The sequence below is a fragment of the Sus scrofa genome, chromosome 6 (assembly GCF_000003025.6).
Source record: "Sus scrofa isolate TJ Tabasco breed Duroc chromosome 6, Sscrofa11.1, whole genome shotgun sequence".
Classification (NCBI taxonomy): domain Eukaryota; kingdom Metazoa; phylum Chordata; class Mammalia; order Artiodactyla; family Suidae; genus Sus; species Sus scrofa.
This window is the reverse complement of record NC_010448.4, coordinates 130668959-130685095: the sequence shown is the minus strand read 5'-3', so window position 1 is coordinate 130685095 and position 16137 is coordinate 130668959.

Genomic DNA, 16137 nt, shown 5'->3' with positions numbered 1-16137 from the left:
ATCAATGAGTGGGTGCACATCTAGTCTCTGAGGCTGAGAGAGAATTGAGCCCCTGGATCTTCTGTAGGGAATGTGGTTCTAGTCCACACCTCATACAGCCTGTCTTTTGCCTCTGCATGAGCTTTAAGACCTTAGCTCCCACCCAGATGGCCAACATCTGAAACACTGTGGATCCCTGCAATGTAAGTCTTAACCCTCTAGATTTCCTTTTCCTCTTACTTTCTACCTTGTGGAACTTTCTTTTGCTTCCTTTTGAAATTGGCAATATAATTAAAAGCACCTTTCATTAACTGTTGATCATTTTTATCTTTATTTGGGTGGGGGGTCTTTTCAGATCAGTTTGTCCCCCTGCATTTCCGGAGGAGATAGTTTTTCTTCACCATGACACCATTTTCCATCTTCTAACCCATTGAGCTACAGTGACACTAAACTTCAATGTTTTAATTCACCCTATTCCCTCCTGATTCCTGATCTTGATCTCTTGCCTTGAAGGGGATACTTCATTAACTTCTAATTGTTCTATTAATCTGAGTTCAAATATCATATCTATAGGGAAGTTGCTGGCCCACAGTGGGACCGTCAGCCACACATCCCTATTTTACCATGCACTTCTCCTGCCATAGACTTGTCAGCATTTACAATCACATATTTTGGTGGTTAACATCTGTCATTCCCACTGAAATATGCATTATGGTGTAGGGTGCTAAGCAGAATCTCTCCTGTGGTGATGGTCTGGGAGTGGGGTAATAGTGACCTAGACTTATGCTTGACAGCAAAAGCACTCAACGTCCTATGTTAACTGTATGTCAAATCAGACTCAGTGCAGCAAATCAGAGTACACAAACTATCACATATATTTGTTTTTGAGGTTTAGTATAGTTTTACTTCTAATCTTTACTTGTAATCTGCATGGCTGTGCTAAGATAACCAATATTTTTACCATGAAATAACTCTTCAGGGAATTGGTAATAGTAAACCTTTTTCTTCCTATGTGTTTTACATGCATTATCTTATTTAATTTCAGAAACAATCTCAAAGGGTAGGGAATACTTAAATTCCATTTCTTAGAGTTCCTCTTGTGGCTCAGTAGATTAAGAACCCAACATGTCCATGAGGATGTGGGTTCAATCCCCAGCCTTGCTCAGTAATTAAGGATCAGCATTGCCACAAGCTGCAGCATAGGTCACAGATGCAGCTAGGATCTGGCCTTACCGTGGCCATGATATAGGCTGGCAACTGCAGCTCTGATTCAACCACTAGCCTGGAAACTTACATATACCACAGATGTAGCCATAAAATTAAAAAAAAGAGAGAGAGAGATAATTCTATTTCTTATTGCTAAGAGCATTGACAAATGTAACCTGTAAAATATGAACTTCTAGGTGGTAGAATTTGTATTTTAAGTGTACACACCTTATTATTATTCATATCACCAGAGTGATGAGTTTGCTAAAGGGAAGGGATATGTAGTAGCTATTGTTAAAAGCCAGGAATTCTAGAAGATACCTCTATGGGTTACAAGATGAGGCATGGCACATTTTCCTTACAAATAAAGTTTTACATTTATTGTAAATTGGTACAACTGCTATGGAAAACAGTACATCAGAAAACTAAATATAGAACTACCATATGACCCAGAAATCCCACTCTTGGGCATATATCTGGACAACTTGCAATGAAAAAGATACATGCACCCACATGTTCACAATAGCCAAGACAAGGAAACAACCTAAATGTCCATCAACAGATGAATGGATTAAGAAGATGTGGTATATATACACAATGGAATACTACTCAGCCATAAAAAGGGAAAATAATGCCATTTGCAGCAACATGGTTGGAACTAGAGACTCTCATATTAGATGAAGTAAGCCAGAAAGAGAAAGACAAATGACATATGATATCATATATCTGGAATCTAATATATGGCACAAATGAACCTTTCCACAGAAAGAATCTCATGGACTTGGACAACAGACTTGCGGTTGTTGAGGGGGAGGGGAAGAGAGTGGGATAGACTGGGAATCTGGGGTTAGTAGATGCAAACTACTGTATTTGGAATGGATAAGCACTGAGAGCCTCCTGTATAGCACTGGGAACTATATCTAGTCACTTGTGATGGAGCATAATGGAGGATAATGTGAGAAAAAGAATATATATATAGTGGAAAAATAACTATAATGGAAAAAATAAAAGTTATTTTTTTAAAAAAGAAAGTTTTACATTTATTTAAGTGTTTGTGATGGAACTTGGGATTGGATTGAGATGGTTTGGGTAGTTGTATATTGTGGCCCCAATGGTTTTGGATCTCCTAAACTAGTAAGATTTTAGGCAGAACACTAAAATGAACATCTATTATCAACATTATTTCAGAAAAAAAGTCTTGCATTTTTAATACAAAAAAGGAAAGAAAAAACATAATCTCAGAATAATACAAAGTAATATAATTTGAATGAATTTTTCTTCCAAAAAACTGACTACTTTACATTTCTTATTTCATCACAGCCTGATGAAAACTTTACTAGCAACTAATATTTAGGGAGGTTCCTTTTTTCCACAGTGGGTTAAGAATCCCACATAGACACAGCTGTGCAACTGTGGTGTGGGTTGGATCCCTGGCCTGGGAACTTCCACATGACATGGGTGCCAACAAACAAATTAAAAAAAAAAAATCCTTATCTGAAATTAGTCTTACTGTTTATTTTTGCTTTCTTGGAGAAATAATAAAATTCGCTTATGAATTTAAAAAAACCCTAATATTTAGGATCCACTAGATTGAAAAGAAAGCTTTACCCCTTGTATCTCAGACAAAGAGTCTTTAAGTTTAAAGATTAAGAGTCATTCTTAGTGAAGATCAATCAGAAAAGATGAATCATTTCTGGTTTTATCATTGGATTTGATTTGCACAGAGCTTTTCAGGAATGCACAGTGCAAAGAGGGGGTGCAGCTGCATCTTTTTCCTGTGTATCCCTATTGGCCATGGCAGTGTGTAGATATGTAGATACCTTAGCCTATGGTAGCAGGCGGTGTGCCTCTCTTAAATTCTTCTCAGGAAAGCTGGCTATAAGTGCCATGTTATCGCCTTCTCCCTACAAACCTCAGAATTGTAGATGTACAACGCTGAGTGCCACCCAGTGCTTTTTAATGCTTTCTTCACAGCCGGCTATTTTCAGCTTCATTCTTCACGTTTGTTTTAGCTCTCAGACATGTCAACATGTTCCCTTCAGCACTACATATCATAATAGATCTTTCTGAAAGTGACAAAAAATGCTCAGAAAAAAAAATGCCCATGCCAAATTATAATGCCGCTCTTCAAAATAAATGCTGTCTTGACTGGTTAACATATTTTCAGATAGATTTTCAAATCATTATCTTCATATCCCAATTTCCTCATTTGGTTTCAGAGTGCTTTGTTCTCTGACCTTGTTGTGAGTAAAATGACTGCTTTGCATATGTTCCATTCTTCTTTAGGAAGAGAAAGCATCCTTACTCTGTGGGCATCATAGTGATACATGCACTGCAGTGAGGGAGGTGGGCACATTCTCCAGGGCATGATCCTTCCCCAATATCACAGAGTGACATTTATTCTCACAGGTCAGGAGAGTAGCTTTTGCTTTATAAAATTGCATGGGTTCAGTGCATCTGAATAACCCAAGTCTAAGAGGAGGAAAATGGAATACCCAATGTTATCAATGCCATTCATTCTCAGCATAGGGAGTCCATACAGGCAGTCCACAGGGACCAGAGCAACCTTTGAACATGGTCCTCTTAGCCTCTGAATTCTCTAAGATGTAAGGAGGCTGAGAGTGCAACACTACTACTCATTTGGGACAAAATACCACTGAGTGGTGCAGCTTTTGGTGAGAAAAAGTATTTAAAGCAGCATTTTTCATCCTAAAATTTTATGATTTTTTTGGGGGGGGTTATTCTCTTTTGTTTTATTGTTGTTGTTGTTGTTGTTTGCTTTTTTGCTTTTTAGGGCTGTATCTGTGGCATATGGAAGTTCTCAGGCTAGGGTCTAATCAGAGCTTCAGCTACTGGCTTACACCATAGCCACAGCAATGCCAGATCTGAGCCGTGACTGTGACCCACACCACAGCTCACGACAAGGTTGATTGCTTTACCCACTGAGTGAGGCCAAGGATAGAATCCACATTCTTATGGATACTAACCAGGTTCATAACCCACTGAGCCACAACAGGAACTCCTCTTTTGTTTTCTTAAGAATGTATTGTCCTCAGCTCTTTGAAAATAATCTAAGCTAGGAAAAAAGGTAATATCATTGAAAAAAAAAAAGCATCTCTGTTCCCAGTGTATCCTTCTACAGACTGTGCTAGTATTACTAGAGAAGAGATTCATGTTGTGAATGGAATAGTCCCATAATATTCTCCTGGGACGATAACGGCACCATATATGTATGTGTGTGTGTGTGTACACTTTATGTGTGTATTTATTATAAACATAAATATGGATTAACATTAAAATTTATCTATATGAATATACATATTAAACATACATGTGTATATATAAATATATATATACACACACACATATATAATCTTTTAATGTTTATAACCTTGAAATTTCTCCATAAAATATGCAATGAACTTTGTTGTTAGGCTACATCAAACTTTGCTAATAGTCATCTGATCCCTTGTTTATTCCCAGCCTCAGAATTTATAACTCTATTTGGATTATTTTCCTACATTTTAGTTTACAGAAGTAGTTTTCTATAGACTTTTTGAGAACAATTTTTAAATGAAAAATTATTTGTCTTTTTCTAATCTTTGTACATTGCATTTTGCTGTACATAGATATTTTAACATAAAGATATACCAATATTTATACAAAAATGAGACAAACATAAGTTGGGGGGGAAATGTGATTATTTATGAAAAGATTGGGACTCTCCCATTCAGCCTTCTGATCTTGTTTCTGTATTCCAAATAAACTTGAAAACCTATTTCATATTAGGCCCATCTATCTGAGAGTGAATTAAGCATGAAAGTCAGCTAAAGTTATATTGGTGACTGATTCTCCCTGATGGCTCACTGGAGAAGTGATTTGGAAGATATTATTTTAGGTTATCTCCTATAACTGAATACTGGGGAGTTGGTAATGTTTGACAGGCAGCAGGAAGTGCCTAACTTTTGACTGCTTGATTATGGTATTTATGCACTGGGTTATATCTGTAGAAAATATGTATTGGGGCCAACTCTAAAAAAGTCCTAGTCTGGTTGGGGGACATGTCAAAATCAAGAGGCATTTATAATTCAGAGCAGTCCTGGAAAACTTCTCTAACTAAGGGTTACTTCATTCCCTGGTAGACTCAGGGAGGGATGATCAGCACCCCCATCTCAGTCAATAGGGAGAGTGGGAAGTAACTAGGAGAAAACGATCTTATCAGTGTTCATTATGGCTCTTTAAGGATATCTGCCTTACATGGTAGATACTAATACTCTATGAGGAAATTGAAACTGGGAAAAGGCATACAGTTACTTTGAGGTAGAGGCAGAATTTGAGCCCGGGTCAGAGTCATTCAAAAACTCATACTACTTCTCTTCATTGACTTTCACTGTGACAAACTCTCTACTTAAAAAGGCGGAGTTCCTGTCGTGGGTCAGTGGTTAATGAATCCGACTAGGAAACTTGAGGTTGCGGGTTTGATCCCTGCCTCGCTCAGTGGGTTAAGGATCTGGTGTTGCTATGAGCTGTGTCATAGGTCACAGATGCGGCTTGGATCCAGAGTTGCTGTGGATCTGGTGTAGGACGGTGGTTACAGCTCTGATTAGACCCCCAGCCTGAGAACCTCCATATGCTGCAGGTGTGGCCCAAGAAAAGACTAAAAAAAAAAAAAAAAAGACAAAAAAAGCCGATTTTTAATGCTATAATTAGTACACTGAACTATATGCCTATATGTGGTTTTGAACAGGCTGTACAGCATTATTACTGCACTCAAAACTGATTACAGATACATATGTATGCTATGCAAGTTGCAAAAGAAATAATAAAGACATAAATTTACAAGGTACATGCTGTACTTTGATGATGCCAATTTGTTTTCTTTCCCAAATGCTTCTAATGTCACTGTCATCTCTGCTGCCAGAGGCATTTCTGTATAACCTGTCTGCTGCCATGCTCATTTAGAAAAGGAAAACTATCAGTATAACAGGATAGAAGTCCCCCCCCTTTCCCACTAGGAGCTTCATTTCAAAAAGCTGTTTGTTTTGTCCTAATTGTAATTGAATGAGTCTTTGTCATCCATCAGTGTCTGCATTTCACAATCTGAGGTTGGTATCTCATATTCATCTTGGGCATAGTAATGGCACCAAATGACACACATAATAACTCTGCTTAAAGCTAAGTTGGTTCACTCAAGGAGGGGCCAGCACCTGAAGAAATCACATGTCTGGCCTTTGTCTCACAAGTGCTTTCACAAATTTAAGGCTCTTATCTTCTGGCTCTAATGCAAAAACAGTCAAGGAAATAAACAGCCTACCTTGGAAACACATAGCACTGGGAAATACACTGAAAGGATCAAGCCATGCAATGCAAATGGCAGCAAGGGAAGTGAGGTTGGACCCCAGGATTCCTTGACCTCTGACTTAGAAGCTCTGAGAACTTGAACCAAACTCACAAGTATATTCAAGATTAATTCTATGCGACCTTATAAAAATGAGGAAAACTAAAGAGAAGGAAGGAAACAGGATGTGTGAATGGCTCCATGTATGCCAGACTCTATCCTGGGCCTATTGATACATTGTTTTATTGAGTCTTCACAACTCTATTAGGAAAGTAAAAGCTGACACATTTTTATTATTCAGAAGTTCAAGAATTGGCCAAGGTCAAGATGGGATCAAGATGGCAGAGGAGTAAGATGTGGAACTCACCTTCTGCAAACACATCCAAAAAAAATTACGTGTAGAAATACTCACAGAGAACATCTACTGAATGCTGGCAGAAGAACTTAAACCTCCAAAATAGGCAAGAAACCTTTCAAATAACTGGGTAGAATAAAAGAAAAAGAGATAGAGAAGATGGAAAAAAATGGAATCAGGGTGGACAAGCACTGTGCCCACAGGAGAAACAAGGTGATGTTGTTGGGGAGGGTGAGAGGATGAGGGGTGAACTGCCATAGGAATACCTTTCTCTGTGCATATCCAGGCTCTCAGGTGGTGAGATGCCTCTTGCTGAGGTTAAGGGCTACTGGGTGCCTCTAGATTGGGCTAAGGGCAGTGGGGTGCCTCCAGAATGGGCTATAGGTGGTGGGGCAAACCACAGCAGCCGTCTCAGACTCAAGAGGTGGGTATGGCCCACCACCACAAGGGACAGGAACCACCTGCGGCCCCAGTCACCTCAGAGGTTGGCACAGAGGAGGGCATCACAGCTGAGCACCACGCATTGCTGCCTCACTCCCCTGGGAACACACACGTCCTGCTGCTGCTACTGCCAAATGCTCTAGACACTGACTACACCTGCCTGAGGGTCATTGCCGCATCCCAGGCCCTGCAACTAGGAGTAGCCTGTGCCACCTCACTACATGTCCTCACCACTGTCATGGGCACAGCAAACAGGCACTAGTTACTAGCCCTTCACCTTGCCTCCATCTTCTTGGAAGAAACTGCAGGCCAAACACCAGCAAGGGGATAACAGTCTGCACACAATGAGGAAAGAGACAGCAAGCATCCAAACAAAAATTATCCTTCACAACAATAAATAAATAAATAAGCAAATAAAATAATAACAAGCCCTCATAAACCACCCAGGAGCCATCTCACATATAAATAACCCTCCACAACTACAGTAGTTGTTTTCCCTAACTCACAGAATAAGAAAAATGTAAGCAAAATGATGATTTTCAGGAACCATCCCCAGTGAAAAAGAACAAGAGAATTCTCCTGAAGGAGCAAACAATGAAACAGACCTCTGCAGTCTAAAAGACTCTGACTTCAAAAAGGAGATAGTGAAAATACTAAGGAATTAAGACCAAATATGAAGGAATTAAGCACAGATATGAACAGTTATGCAAATTACTTTAGAAAAGAACTAGAAAATATAACAAGGAGCCAGGAAAAATTATAAAAGTCATTTGCAGAGAAGCAAGTTGAGTTAAAGGCACTGAAGAGCAAATGAAAATATGGAGGAACTAACAAGTGATTTATAAGATGGAATAATGGAAATCATCCAAACAGACAGCAGACAGAAAACCAAATAAAAAAAAAAAGAAAGCACTATTATAGATCTATGAGATAATATGTAGTGGGCCAACTATGCATAACAGGGATTCCAGAAGGAGAAGTAAAATAAAAGGGGATTGAAATATATTTGAGGAAATTATGGCTGAAAACTTTCCAAATCTAAAAAACAAAACAAAACAAAACAAAAAAACAGATATCAAGATATCAACAGGAAGCTCACAGGGCCCCAGACAACTTGAACTCAAACAGACCCACACCAAGACATATTATAATAAAAATTGCTAAATTTAAAGATAAAGAGATTATTCTAAAGGCAGGAAGAGAATGACAAAAAATCAATTATAAGGGAACCCCCATAGGGTTATCAGCTGATTCTCTACAGAAACACTACAGGCCAGAAGAGAGTGGCAAGATATTCAAAGTTCTAAAAGGGAAAACTTGCAGCCTATAATACTCTACCCAGCAAGGCTATCATTTAAAATAGAAGAGGAAATAAAGGATTTTTCCAAAAAAAAAAAAAAAAAACCCACTAAAAGAATACAGCAATACTAAAGCCATTCTAAAAGAAATACTGAAAGGTTGATCTCTTCTAAATAAAAAAGTAAAAAGAAGAAAGAGGGTGGAGGAAATCACAAGTGGAAAGAATCACTTAAATAAGCTAATCTATAGATCTAACAGAAAAAAAAAACTTGTAAAATCAATGACAAACAAGGAACAGCAGAAGGATAAACATGAATATGTTAAAAAAGGACATAAAATTATAAAATGTGGGGAAGGAAAGTAAGAAAATCTAGTCTCTTTTATTTTTTTTAAGAATGTGTTTGAGCCTATAGGACCAGAAATTAGAAATCGATCATAGGAAAAGAAATGAGAAAAAAATGACTATATGGAGACTAAACAACATGCTACTAAAAAAATCAATGTGTCAACTAGGAAATCAAAACAGAAATAAAAAAAAAAAACCAAGAGAAATGACAATGAAATCACAACCATTCAAAATCTATGGGATGCCACAAAGTCAGTTCTTAGAGGGAAGTTTGTAGCAATACAGGCCTTTCTCAAAAAAGAAAAATCTTAAATCACCAACTTAACCTACCACCTAAAATAATTAGAAAAAAAAAAAAGAACAAACAAAATCCAAAGTCAGCAAAAGGAAGGAAATCGTAAAGATAAGATAGAAAATCAGTAAAGTGGAGATTAAAAATCAGTAGAAAAATCAATAAAACCAAGTGCTGGGTCTTTGAAAGGGTTAAAAAAATGACAAACCTCTGGCAAGACTCACCAAGAGAAGAGAGAACTCAAAGTAAGAAATGAAAAAGGAGAAATCTCAACAGACAGTAAAGAAAAAGCCATAAGAGAATACTATGAACTATTATATGCCAACAAATTTGACAACCTAGAAGATACGGACAATTTTCTAGATACATAACAGCCCCCCCAAAACTGAATCAAAAAGAAAAAATCAATTGAACAGGCTGATCACTAGAAATGTACTTGATTATGTCATAAAAATACTCCCTACAAGAAAAAAAGACTGGGACCAGATGGCTTCACAGGTGAATTCTACCAAACATACAAAGAACTTACACCCATCCTTCTTAAACTTCTCCTAAAAGTTGAAGAAGGAATAATCCCAAAGACATTCTATGATGCCACCATCACGCTGATGATAAAACCAGAAAAAGATACTATCAGAAAAGAAACTTATAGGCCAATATCTTTGATGAATATAGACACAAAAAATTTCACCTAAATTTTAGCCAGGTAAATCCAAAAACATATAAAAAAGATCATACATCATGACCAAGTGGGATTCACCCCAAGATCACAAGGATGGTTCAACATATGCAAATCAATCAACATCTTGCACCACATTAACAAAAGTCAAAAACCACACTAACATCTCAGTAGATGCAGAAAAATTATATGACAAAATCCAACATCTATTGATAAAAACTCTTACCAAAGTGGATGTAGACAGAACATAACTTAATATAATGAAAGCTATTTATGACAAATCCACAGCCATTATAATACTCAATGGAGAAAAACTGAAAGCCTTCCTGCTAAAATCTGGAACAAAACAAGGATGCCCACTCTCACCATTTTTATTCAACATGGTGTTGGAAGCCCACAGCAATCAGACAAACAAAAGAAATAAAAGGTATCCAAATTGGAAGAGAAAAAAAAATTCACTGTATGCAAATGATGTGATACTATATATAGAAAACCCTAAGGACTCCAGATGAAAACTACTCAAACTGGTTAACAAACTCAGCAATATAGCAGGAAAAAAGATTAATATTCAGACACTGGTTGCATTTCTGTATACTAACAATGAAATATTAGAAAAATGAATAAAAAAGTAATACCTTTTAAAATTGCACCCCTCAAAATTAAATACCTAGTAAGAAACTTGACCAAGGAGGTGAAAGACTTATATGCTGGGAACTATAAAATATTAATCAAGGAAATGAAAGAGGATTCAAAGAAATGGAAAGATATTCCATGCTCCTGGGTTGGAAAAAATAATATTGTAAGAATGGCCATACTACCCAAAGCATTCTACAGATTCTACAGATTCAAAACAATCCCTAACAAATTACCCATGACATTTTTCACAGAACTAGAACAATCCAAAATTTATATGGAACCATAAAAGACCCAGAATTGCCCAAGTAATCCTGAGGGGGGAAAAAGAACCAAAAAAAAAAAAAAAAAAAAAACCCAAAACAAGCAGGAGGCATAAGAGGCATAACTCTTCCAGACAATATTACAAAACTGCAGCAATCTAGATAGTGTGGTACTGGTACAAAACAGATGTACAGACCAATGGAACAGAATAGAGAACCCAGAAATAAATGCAAACACCCATGGTCAATTAATCTTTGACAAAGGAGGTAAAAATATAAAATGGGAAAAAGATAGTCTCTACAAAATGCAGTACTGGGAAAACTGGACAGCTGCATGTAAGTCAATGACACGAGAAAAAACCCTCACACCAAGCACAAAAATAAACTCAGAATGGCTTAAAGACATAAACGTAATGCAAGAGACCATAAACTCCTAAAAGAGAACATAGGCAAAACATTTTCTGACATTGACCATACAAATGTTTTTTTAGGTCAGTTTTCCAAAGCAATAGAAATAAAGACAAAAATATCTAATGGAAACTAATCAAACTGACAAGCTTTTGCACAGTAAAGGAAACCATAAAAAAAAGAAAAGACTACCTACAGAATGGGAGAAAATAGTTGCACATGATGCATCTGACAAGATGCAGAATGGAGGTACAGCAGAAAACTAAATATAGAAGTACTACCTGGCCCAGCAATCCCACTCCTGGGTATATAGCCAGATAAAACTTTCATTGAAAGAGATACCTGCACACCTCTATGTTCAAATTACCACTATTCACAATAGCCAAGACGTGGAAACAACTTAAATGTCCATCAATAGAAGAAAGGAATAAGCATATGTGGTACATATATATGATGAAATGCTACTCAGCCATAAAAAAATAACAAAATAATGCCATTTGCAGAAACATTGATGGAGACAGAGTCTCTCATATTAAGTGAAGTAAGTCAGAGAGAGACAAATACTATATCATTTATATCTGGAATCTAATATATGGCATAAACAAATCTATCTACAGAAGAGAACAAAACTCATGGACTTAGAGAACAGACTTGTGGTTGCCAAGGGGGAGGGAGTGGGATGGACTGGGAGTTTGGTGTTAGTAGATGCAAACTATTACATTTGGATTGGATAAGCAATAAGATCCTGCTCTATAGCACAGGGAACTATCATCAATCACTTGCGATGGAACATGATGGAGGATCATGTGAGAAAAATAAGGTGTGTATATATATATATATATATATATATATATATATATATATATATATGCATATTTCTTGCTGTACAGCAGAAATTGTAAATTAACCACAATAAAGAAACTGTTTAAAAAAATGGCCAAGGTCACAAGTCATGGCAAATCCATGATTCCTATTTGACGTGTCTCATTCAACCTGATTTTTGCTGTAAACAGTAGGCAGGGAATATGCAGTGGAAGGCAAAACATGTGCTCAAGAAATGCCCCCATCATCTCCGGCCTATTTTCCTGCCTATTCTCTAATGTAAACTTTTCATGCCACTTGATAATTTCAACTTCTACCGACCTAACCCAAGTGGGGGCTCTTGTTTCTAGGCCTATATAATTCTGATCTTTCACTCACTAATAACTGAACTGGGCAATTATGTTAGGATCAGATATTTTCCAGATGCTCAATAGAGGATACCATCTCCAACTGCTGTTCTTAGGTTGTTAACAAGTACAACCAGAAGGATATTCCAACTAAATACCCAGATCTTACTCTTGCTGGGCTTCTCTCTCAGACCTGCTGTCCCACCTCAGTGACGGGGAAGCCCACAAGGGTCTTCCTCTGGATTTCTTGAAACTGAACTCAAAGCAGTTGCTTTGCTAAACCCATTAACACCCTGGTAATCCTGTTAATTGTTCAGGCCCAAAGTCAACTCTTAAGAAGTTTGCAGCCCTAATAATCAGCTATAGTTATAACCACTCTATAGTTATAACCACTCTAATAGAAAAAACCAGCAAAAATGAACAGAATCCAAGGAGTAGTTTGCATTCTAAGATCTGTAGAAATGGAGAAAACTTGCTGTGTTTCTGAAAAGGATCTATGGAAAAGTCACAAGCAAAAATAGGATCAGTTATTTTCACCATAGTTACTATTATCATTGGGGGAAGTTCTTAGTTTCAAATAATCCCAAACCCCTTCTCATTCTCTCTCTCCCTCCCTCCTTCACTCTCTTTTTCCTCCCCCGCCCCCTGCCCCACACAAACTATCTAAATGGTCCCTTCCAGGCTGCAGGCCTGCCAAGATGACACACATTTATTTTCATTGCTGCAATCTTAGCCTCCTCTGTTCTCTTGTCTGTCTGAAATTTACTGATCTCTTTTTCACTGACGATTTATTTTTAAAAATGGCTGTCTCCTTCCTTCTGAATGTTAATAAGTTTTTTCTTCATTTTCCTGCCTTACTACCTCCCAAACCCTCAGAACAATTCTCTACTACATGCTACTCTTATGAGTTTTACTCTATAGAACTTTAAGTCTGAATAGAAGGGCCCCAAATCCTGAAAATACTAAGGTATCGGGAAACCTTATACCCTTGAAAGTTGTGGGGATAAACGCAGTAAATGCCAATGTTCTGTTGTGTTTCAGTCCATAATTAGTCCTCATGTTTGATGTTATCCATTTCAGAGCGTTCTGGGAGAACTAATATCCCTGAATTTTTTAGTAATGGAGAGAATTGATATGCAGGTCCAATGTCAGTTCCTGGCTTTTTAAGGTAAGCATCCTCAACAGGCAATATTAGTTTAATCCATAAGATTTTTTTTTTTTCTGCACTGTATTTCTTTTCTCTATGGTATGTGATTAAAAATAGAGGCAAAGACATCCAAGAATCTGTTTGGTTACAGCTCCTTTCTTAAAATTCCCAGATAGCTTGAGAAAAATACCTTGGGAAAATTACTATGTGTCTGGAACTTTGCCAGGTGATAAGGACCCAGAAATGAAAAGACATCACCCAGAGTTATGTGAGAAAGATAGATTCAAAAAGATATCATCGTAATATTTTGTACTGATGCCATATTAGCACATTTCAAAGTATAATGGTTATGTTATACAACAGATTGAGAGGTTAGAAAAAATTTCACAGAACTTTATCTTGAGTGATAAAATATGATGTATATGAACAGAGGCTCAAGCAGAAGAATATACTATATTGGAGAATCAGCAGAAGAGATTCTGGATTGGATTCTCTGAAGGGCAAAAAAAAAAAAAATAAAAAAAAAATAGAGTATTGGAAACAATCAAAACACAAGGCAACTGCCTTCTGCCCTAAAGGAATAGTTGGTGTTTAGAAACATGCAGTTACAGGGTGAGATAGCAGTTTAAATAGACAGATACCACTTGTTTGCATAAATTGTGACTTCCTTGAAGTCAGAGGAGAGTAAAAGCATCTTCCTGAGCAGAGGGGTGAGGTTTTCTGCTTGGATCCTGATGTGTACTGGCTTAAACAACAGGCTTGGAGAAAAATGTTGAATGTCAAGGGTTTAGCATGGAGGGTGTTAGAGCAACATTAAAATGATTGATTATAGTATCTGGTTTGAGTACCAAAACAAGAGTGGTCGGATGGGGATTACTGATGTGGACGAAGTAGTCATTTGGGTTCTGCTTACTGTTTACTGCTTACTGCTTACTGGTTAAAGCAGAGTGTGAGGCCATAGGAGGAGAAAAGGGAAAGTGGAAAGGGCAGGAAAGATAACAGCCTATGATAAGTGATGCATTATGAAGTCTTTTCTGTAATATGATTCTAGGAGGGTAGTTAGAATGTAGTTATGTCATTTCAGAGATCTTAAAATTAAAGAAGTCCAAGAGAGAGCAGAGTCTCAGTATTTCATCTTGGCTTCCACCTGTAATCCCCCTGCCAGAAGTTACTCACCAGTAATATTACTATTTCCCTTGAGTCTCAGTTTGGACTAAAGAGCCTTTTCAGCCTAGCAATGCAGTCAGCCATTAACAGTTTATTGATGTCGATATGAGAGATAAAATCTCATTGCTCTCCTTGACTTAAGTACCAATTCATTGACGTTGGAATGGGAGATGAACCCCCTTCTCTGTCTCTGACTCAAGATATTGCCTCTGCAGGAAGGAACTATTTATTTTCATTTCCTATTCCATTTTCTTTTGCAGTCATTCTTGTGACAAATATTATATTCCAAAACTATTTTTTACTAATGCCAAAGTTTTCACCTCTGAAACTAACCCATAGTATAATCTGAGCATTTTTAGGCTCTCATTTTAGGCAGGGTTGTTCAAAGAGTTTATATAACTTGTTTCCTGAAGTGGAAAGTGAATTTCAAAAAGAAAACTCCTATTTATTCTATAGTCTGCTCAATGCCTGGTCCATTCAGAGTACACAGCAGGTACATAATAAATACTTGTTGACTTAGTGGAATTTCAAACCTTTCATAGGAGCCATTACAATTTAGCTAAAGAATGGTATAGACTTTCAAAGGGCTAATTAGAGCCAATAATTTGACTGACCTGTGCTGGTTCTAAAGTACTTAGTGGTAATAATACTGTTTTTGCAAGATGGATATTTTACTGTTGAGCCTGTCTGGTTTGAGAGGCTCACTGTTTTATGGTCTGTATGTGGTGATCATTTGGATGTAATGATCAAATGGGGGTTGCCCAAATTGATCGTTATAACAGGATTCCACTGTAATTACATTTCCATAAATGATACTCAAATTCACTAGGGAAATCAACAACCCCTTGGTGTGCCTACTTCCAGCACTGATTACAAGTTCAGGTTCTATAGCACTTTCTAAACAAAAGGTAATTAAAATTTTACAACCCATAGTGAAGCCAAAATGAAAAGGCAGCTTTTTGTTTTAGTTTCAAAAGTGCTGCTTTTTGTAGACATCAGAAGACAATTCAATTTAGAAGAATAGGCAGATTTTGGATCTTATACAGATTAATACATGCATGTTATTGAGACAGTAGAGAGCAAGCATGTCAGAGAGTCAGGGGTTCAAATACCAGTTTATTTATTTATTTCCTTCTAAAGTTTAGGGGTTATTCCTAAATTTTATTTTAGGGGCAGTATCTTATTTTGCTTTAGTTTTTTTTTAAGATTTTTATTTTTTCTATTATAATTTACAGTGTCCTGTCAGTTATTTATATATCTCTGTCACCTTGGATAAGTCACTAAATCTCTCTGTGCTTCAGTTTCCCCAACTTTAAAATAGGGATAATAATAGTTTCTGCCTCATTAGTTTCTGGAGACAATTAAATGACTTTTTGCTTGTGAAGTGCTGACCACAGTGCTGGCTGGGCATGTTA